Source organism: Neomonachus schauinslandi, chromosome 5 (genome assembly GCF_002201575.2).
Source record: "Neomonachus schauinslandi chromosome 5, ASM220157v2, whole genome shotgun sequence".
NCBI lineage: Eukaryota > Metazoa > Chordata > Mammalia > Carnivora > Phocidae > Neomonachus > Neomonachus schauinslandi.
Window position 1 is genome coordinate 65,369,680 of NC_058407.1, and position 8,794 is coordinate 65,378,473.

At 43.4% G+C, this 8,794-nt stretch overlaps 1 pseudogene; it reads right to left on the bottom strand.

Annotated features, from left to right (window-relative positions):
• Positions 1-705: 705 nt before the first annotated feature.
• On the bottom strand, positions 706-3,613 carry LOC110593579 (annotated as a pseudogene).
• Positions 3,614-8,794: the final 5,181 nt, after the last annotated feature.

Sequence of the window (8,794 nt, forward strand, 5' to 3'; positions counted from 1 at the left end):
GAAACAGGAAAAGCCAAATATGACAATACACACCAATAATCTATAAAATAAAATAAGTCTTTCCATCCTGGAAGAAAATGGGAAACCTCATGAATGTTAACACATAAAAAGAGAACCAACCCCTCTTGGAGAAACCCTAAACATCTTCCCAATGACTAAGCCACAAATGACAGCTTAGGACACCATTAACATATAGTTTTTACATACAATATGTATGTAAATTAGAGTATTTTTTTTACTCAATTAGCATTTTTTTCTTTTGATCGTTTCCCTAATTTTCTCTAGCAACATTTTTCCTTTGGTTTGACCAGTTGAACTCAAAAGTTTTGGAACCTAAAGTGAGTATCAACTCCTACTGGAATACAACTTGGGAAATGCAATCCTAGAAAACGCAAATTTTAACTGAAGTGGCTTGACAAAGTTAAGCATCCATTCTCAATGTGACAATGTCCGCCATATTAATCACTAGGTGAATGGCTTCTCTTGGCTGGATCACATCACCCAGAATGATAATGGCATACTCTGGTGAGGTACTGCAGAACTATATGTACAAACACCCACCTATTTAAGCTTTCAATAAATACAACCATTTTAAAACATCTAAAACCATTTCAGTAAAATAAATAAAAAAATATTGCATTTCTATTGGTCTGTTTTGCCTCTTGAACTAGCTTGGAGTGTTGTTCATGACAGAAGACACAACAGTTAATTAGTTGCTACTCCAAGCTCCGTAGGCTTCAATATTTCCTGCTCTTCAAGCCTCAGCACCTTTTTTGCAATGATAATGGTATTCTTCATCAGCATTGCCACTGTCATGGGACCAACACCCCTGGGACTGGAGTGATGTCACTGGCTTTCTTTCTGACTCCTTCAAAATCCACATCTCCAACCAACTTGGGGTTAACAGTTACGGGATCCTGAAGTCTATTTATTCCCATATTGGTGACTACTGCTCCCTCCTTTAAAAAATTTATTTTATTTTATTTAAATTCAATTAATTAACATATAATGTATTATTAGGTTCAGAGATAGAGTTCAGTGACTCATCAGTCTTATATAACACCCAGTGCTCATTATATCATGTACCCTCCTTAATGTCCATCACCCAGTTACCCCATCCCCTCACCCCCATCCCCTCCAGCAACCCTCAGTTTGTTTCCTATAGTTAAGGGTCTCTTATGGTTTGTCTCCCTCTCTGATTTCATCTTGTTTTATTTTTCCCTCCCTTCCCCTATGTTCCTCTGTTTCGTTTCTTAAATTCCACATATGAGGGGCGCCTGGGTGGCTCAGTTGGTTAAGCGACTGCCTTCAGCTCAGGTCATGATCCTGGAGTCCCAGGATCGAGTCCTGCATTGGGCATCCTGCTCAGCAGGGAGTCTGCTTCTCCCTCTGACCCTCCTCCCTCTCATGTGCTCTCTCTCTCTCTTTCTCTCTCTCTCAAATAAATAAAAAAACTCTTTTTAAAAAAAATTCCACATATGAGTGAAATCATATGATAATTGTCTTTCTCTGATTGACTTATTTTGCTTAGCATAATACTCTCTAGTTCCATCCACATCTTTGCAAATGGCAAGATTGCATTTTTTTGATGTCTGAGTAATATTCCATTGGAGGTATATACCACATCTTCTTTATCCATTCATCTGTCAATAGACATCTAGGTTCTTTCCATAGTTTGGCTATTGTGGACATTGTTGCTATAAACATTGGGGTGAAGGTGCCCCTTTGCATCACTACATTTGTATCTTTGGGGTAAATACCCAATAGTGCAATTGCTGAGTTGTAGGTTAGCTCTATTTTCAACTTTTTGAGGAACCTCCATAGCGTTTTCTGGAGTAGCTACACCAGCTTGCATTCCCACCAACAGTGTAAGAGGTTTCCCCTTTCTCCACCTCCTTGCCAACATTTGTTGTTTCCTGACTTGTTAATTTTAGCCATTCTGACTGGGGTGAGGTGGTATCTCATTGTGGTTCCTATTTGTATTTCCCTGATGCCAAGTGATGTTGTGCTGCTCCCTCCTTGATCATAGCTGCTGTGATCAGATTTGGACTGCCTGTAGCAGAGACCACTATATCTGCAAGAACCGTATGTTTCTTCGGTTGCTCTTTGGGAGGGGTCGGATGAGACACGGTAACAGTGGCATTGCCTCCAGGGCATTCACACGCCCCATCTGTGTGTAGTAGCTGTGCAATGGGCATGCCAACATTTTTGACCTTCCAGCCACAACCACATTCTTCCCTGGGATTGGAATGCCAATTTGCTTAATTATTTCCTAGACACTCCATGAGGTCTTTGGTAACATGGACTACTGTCCAAACACATTTGCCCTACACAAATGACATGAAAGCCATCAACATCCTTGTCTGGAGAAACAGCATTATAGATCTCTTCCTTGTCAGTGTGCTCTGGAAGAGGCAGCTGAACAAGGAGGCCACCTATGTTATCATTATTTAATTTATTGATTCAATTCAACAGGTCTTCCTCTGAAACTGAAGCTGGTTTCACAATGGTGAAGCAATTTCCACATCTGCAGCTGCCCTGGTTTTGTTGAGGTTGGAGGGGTGACTTGCAGGATTCTCACCAACCAGAACCACACTCCCAACCACCTTGCAGCTTGTGGCCCAATGTCACCCATTCTTCCACCTCCTGCCACACTTCCTGCTTGATCTGTGGGCAAGTTTCCTTCCAGAAATGACAACAGCTTCATTTCGAATTACCGAGAGGTGGAAAGGGCAATGGCGGAGGCGGCAGCTCTTTGGGGGCCAGGGGGGCAGCCAGGGGACAGCCGGTGGCCAATGTGGACACGGTGGGGGGGGGATGCAGCTGCCCTCACCTGTGCCGGTGTCTGCCTGGTGAGTCTGGTCTTCAGTCAACTATTTTAATATTAAAATAATTATTATGTGGCTGTTCTCTAAATGTAGTGATTCTAAGCTTAATAATTCCATTCAACCAGCTAATTTTTAAATTAAAGCAGCAATATCCCAACTGTTTTAATTACATCCTCATGAGTGAAAAAATGTATCCACATGCTCTCCCAATCCATATGGATTTATTTATAAATTATATACCCATGCCAGGATATCAATATGTTATCTACATTAGAAAGCATGCATAAAACGGCAATTTAAAAAGATGACATACAGATAAAAAGAGTGGTTTTTTTCTTACTTTACTCATTACTAGAACAATATCACTCAATTATGATGATGACTAAGCTGCTTCCTTTTAAAAATGCCTTGCTAATCCTGATGGCTTCATGCTCCCCCCCGGTAACTAATATAACAGGCACAACACAAACTCAAGGCACAGCTAATAATTAACAAGAGGGGAGGTAAATCCATATTTTAGGTAGTCTTCCTATTAAGCTTAAGTTTGGAGGTTGATGTTTGGTCGGATAGATCAGAACCTTGCTTTCCCTCATAATGTGGCTGATAAAAAGCTCGCCCCTCTGAAGGATCAGAGACGTGCAGGTTGTGCCATTTCCTTTTTGTTTACTTATGCTTGTTATTTGGGGGGATTTGTCTTTAATCCTCTCCATTTTGTGAAAGGTAGTTTAGTTGCAACCAGATGCTCCATGCCATACACCCACCGAGACACATCTGAACTCCAACATGTGGCCATTGGGTGAGAGTGAACAACAACAACAACAAAAAATGTGTCAACTCCTTGCTTAGGGAACTTTCCACATCCCCATACCTAGAGAACCACGGAGGGGGGTGGGGTTGGGTCCCAGGCAGGTCACACCTGGCAAGCTGACCAAGCAGGTGAGGGGCCTGTATCAACGAAAATATTTAAATAGTAGTACAACTCGACTCATTTCATGGTTACGTATAAATGTAGATCTAAGTGCATCCTGTGTTACAGGGCCCCTAGAGACTCCAGGCAGAAAGATAATTTGCTACTAGCTCACCCTGGAAAGTTCACTGGGAACCACTGCTGCTTATAAATGGACGTCCCAGAAAGCTGCTTCTCAGGCGTCAGGTGCTTCCATCATAACTTCACAAGTTTGCCTTACCTATACATCCTCTGTACTCTTCATATTGATATCTATGTTGACGTATTTTTTTAAGTTAAATTTATTTAAAAAATTTTTAAAAAGAAACGTGCTGCCGGCACGAATGGAAAAATTCGTCTCACTTCCCTCTCTCTTGTTTCACAAACCCCCGTTCTTCTGACCACAGTCTGCACCTCGCAGCTGCGAGCCCAGAGAGCTCCTTGCCCGCCTCCCTGCAATACCCAGCATTCCGTGCGGCCCGGCGACGCCCCGGATGGGAAAGTGCATCGCGCTGCACCTGTTGACGGGCTTCTCCGCAATCAGTGCCCAGAGGGTGGGGAGGGTGACTGTGCTGGCCGGCTTGTGCCTTCACAGATCAACTTGTAGACCGTGTTTGAGGAAGCACCTCTTTTTTTGTTTACTTCTAGGAAATACAGAACCAAATATAAGACTCAAATATAGTCGTGGTATTGTCCTTATGGCTTGGGTATTTGGGCTAGTGTCCCTTATCACTCCTAACCCTGGGTCTTGATTTCCAACCATCAATTATGTTTTTCTCAGTTCTTATTCATTGTTTGTATTTATGGTTTGCTGGCATTTTTGTGGCTGCATTCTTGTACCAAGCCACTGCAAAGTTTTGTGGAATGGGGCAGAAGTACATAAGATATCTCACATGACATTCCCTGCCCCCAGAGGTCATTACTGACTTCATCTCTCATGAGGATAGAAGTCTGTGTATCTTATGGAGGACAGCAGTAAGGACGTGTTGGATGTCTTATTATATCTACTTCATGACATTTCACAATCTACTGTATAAATTCTACACAGAGACCGACCCGCTTATTACTCAAAACAAGCCTGTGTAAAGGGCACACCAAAAGAATGTGGTAGAAGTGTTAGATGCAAGAGACCATTTTCTCTCTCTGTCTCTAGCTTTCTTTCTTTCCCTCCCTCTCTCCCTTCCTCACTCTTTCTCTTATCCCTTCTATTCCCCTCCTTTCCCTCCTCTCCCCTTCTTCCCTCCTCTCTTCCCCTGTTTCTCCTTCATCCCCTGCCCCCACCATAAGAACAATCCTGGGCTAGCCTGCTGGAGGTTGAGATAAATCTCCTGAAACAGAACCAGTTTGTCACAGCTGAAAGCCATCTTAAAATTGCCAGTGGACCCCAGCTGAGCTCAGCTGAGCCTCTCCCAGAACCACCTAGCCATAGATTTGTGAGAAATCATAGGTGGTGGTTGTTTTTAGCCACTAAGTTCTGGGGTGGTTTGCTGTGTGGCAATAGCTAACTGATCTAGAGATTCAGAGGTTGAGGTTACGTGACAGTCTGTTGGTGGCAGAGCTAGGAGAAGAATCCGGCTGCTGCTTATTCCTGGTCTAGGAGTTTGTCTATCATAGCATACTTCTGAATCGATCCACCCGCCTGCCCCTCGAGGAGCTGAGCTTTTGTCCTTGGAAGAGTGACCGATGGTGTATTCTGTCCCCTCATGGAGTCAATGGCGGCCACATGGATGACCACATGACATCCTTAGGCAACGAAGGTCTGTTTAGATTTTGTAGAACGAATCTCTGTTTTGGAAGACATATCAAAAAATCTTTGGTGGTTCTGTAACTATCTGGCATCTCCATCTGCCTGTTTTTTTACATAAAAATCTCATAAACCAAATCAAATTAGCTCTACTTGATTTTCCATCTTAACATGTAGTGGTAAAATAAAACATGCGCATTGTCATCTGGAGGTCACGGAATACATCAATTCCCCATGTTGTTGTGACTCTGAGATGCCTTCAGGGAACGTTGGGAGGTGGCTCTCCCTCCCACTGCACCTTGGCTGGCTGCTTCACTTCTGGCTGTGGTACAAAATGTCAGCCTACGGCTGATACTCGGCTTGATTTCTAAGACCAGGCTCATTGGCATGCTTTGTAAAATCTATCAGCATAGTAAGAAAAGTCACTTAACAATGAGACAGTCAATACGTTTCCACCCCAAGAATGAAGTTTGGTGTAAAAAGAAGTATAAATAGTGCCAGGAATAAATTATCAGCTTATCAACATGTTTATTAAATGCATCATACTTGGAGCACCAGATGTGAGAAAGGCAAAGGCTAAATGCCAGCAGCAGGGTTGCTAAGTAAATTATTTCTTGTTGCTGGTAATGAGAGGTTGTACTTGGTGGGAGTTGCCATGAAATTATATGTTTCTGCTGTTTTGTTCCTCAATGAACCATGATCAACTCTAGGAACTGTTTGGATTAAGTTTTCCCTTTGGTGTTGATAGAAAAGAAAATTCCCTCTAAAAGAAAACCTTTATAAGCTCCAATTTTTTTTTTTTCTGAATTCACAATTTCCTTATGTCTTCATTTTGGGGTGTTGGTGACAGAGCAATACATGAATTCAACTGATTAATAAATGTATCAAATGTAATTTTATGATTACCTCCAAGTCTCCCTTTTCCTTATACCTTGCAAAAAAACTACTGTTGACTTGAGTTATGCTCAAGACTTAGAATGGGCAGAAAGAAAGAAGATCCTAGAAAGATGAGACTTTTGTTAGCATTTTCAAGTCATATTTCTGCTGGAGAAATGGGACAATCTTACAATAAAGCTGCTGATTTGATTAAGAAGACTACTAATTACACACTGTAGCAACACCCTCATGCACAATCTCCTATTCATAGATCTGGCATTTCCCCCATTTCTTGTTTAGAAAAACATTTTCTGGCTTAGTTGAGAAGAACAAGTCATTAGAAGCTCCAGTAAACAATTCTGTGTGGGGTGTCCATTTGAGCAAGCAGCTGTCCTTTGAAAATTGCCCTTTATTGTTTGAAGCTCCCAATTTTGCAGTCAGGAGGTCGTATAAAATCAATTAAGTCAGAGGATCTCTGGGTAATCAGTTCCAAGAACTGTTGCCCCAGCTGCGATTATTTGCTGACTGTGGCAGCTTACCCCTGTTCCTGTCACTGGCGCCCACACATTTAGCCTTCACCTCCTGGCAGGAGTGTGGTCCCGCCCCCCTGAGCTTGTCTCCTTCGCCACCCTTGCTGGGTGGGCGGTTGGGCGCAGGCTGCCAGTCCCTGAGTCTTCCCCTGGCTGCACTCTCCAGAGATGCCAGGAGGATGCCCTGCTGGGTTAACAGGTTGTGACTTTCACTTCCTCCTCACTGGCAGGTAGGAAGCTGGAAGGAAGGACTGCAAATTGCTGTGTTGCTATGGCAACCAGAGCTGCTCTTCAGAAAAGCTGTTGAAGAGAAAAAGCTTCTCTAGTCTTCTGATTATCCTTCTGTATTTTCCCCCTTTCTTCTCCCCTTATTAGGCACCTCAAGCAATCATTTCTCCTAATAACTCTGTACACCTCCCCCTTAAGGAAATCACTCACATCGAGGCTTAAGCAACTGACAAGTGTTCATCCTTTAAGGTACAAATTCTTAAACCAAAAGAAGAAACTCTCATAATATCGAATATTCTGATTTTATGCATCATTTGGCTGGGTGAAGAAGTATTTTTGATGTAGAGGGTAGAGACTTCATCATTCATTTATTCATTCACCAAACATGTATTAAATACTCACCAATAAGTACCAGGTGAAATGCTAAGCCTTGAGGATTCAGAGACAAAGAAGACATTGTTTCTATCTCAGTCTGGTGGAAAGGCAGATATGAAAATAAATAGTCACAATAAGGTAGTGCTGGTGTCTGATAAAAGCCCATCTGGCCCTGTGGGGCCTCAGGGTTGGGTGAGTCATTCTGCTGGGAAGGGTGTGAGTGTCAGGAAAGGCTCAGTACGCAGGCGTGTGGAGAGGCACGCACAGGTGTGTGGTATGTACCCCTTACACGCTCTCCTGAGTTCATTCTCTCAGTTTCATTTACTGGCTAGTGGGTTGAGACCGTAGAAAGCCCAGGCAGTCTTTGTGAGATAAAGCGTAAATATGATTCAAAGAAAGCTGGGGTGTCGCTTGTGAGTGTTTGGAAGCCACGTGGAGATGGTAGTGATGGAAGCCGGGAGGCTGGAGGCTGGCAATGAGGGGAACCACTTGGGGACCCTCATGGGGGAAAGTCCAGGCTAGAACATTCAACTGGACCTGGGGGTGGGGGCAGAGTTGGGGACAACCGGAGGCTAGTGTGGGAGGCGTAGTTGGTGTGAGGTGATCAAGCCCGTGGGGGTATGGCAGCGTGAGATTGGTGGGGACACCAATGAGAAAAGATCCATCTGACTATTATGAAGGCCAGGAGTGTAGCGGCATGGTTAACAGCTGGGCTCGGGAATTCAACAGATGTGGTTTGTCTCTGCTCTACTACCACTAGCTGGAGCCTTTGAACAAATAGGAATCTTTCCGGGCCTGTCTTCTCAACTGTACAGTGGGGAATTAGAGATCTGTTATGGGTTGAATTGTGTCCTCCTTCCCAATTCACATGTTGAAGTCCTACCCCCCTCCCGGCATTGTGTTTGGAGATAGGGTCTCCAGAATGTGACTCTATTTGGAGACAGAGTCTTTTAAAGTTTAAATGAGCTCATTAGGGTGGGCCCTCGTACAATATGACCTGTGTCCTTATATGAATTTGGACAGAGACACAGACAGAGGGAAGATAATATGAGGACCCAGGGCGAAGATAGCCATCTACAGCCAAGGAGAGAGGCCCGGAGCAGCCCCTTCCCTCACAGCCCTTGGTAGGACACCTTGATCTGGGACTTCTAAGCTCCAGAACTGTGGGAAAATAAATCTCTTTTGTTAAGTACCACACAGTCTGTGGTGCTTTAACTAATACGTAGAGTTGTCGTGAGGATTAAATAATTTATATAATATAGCAAAA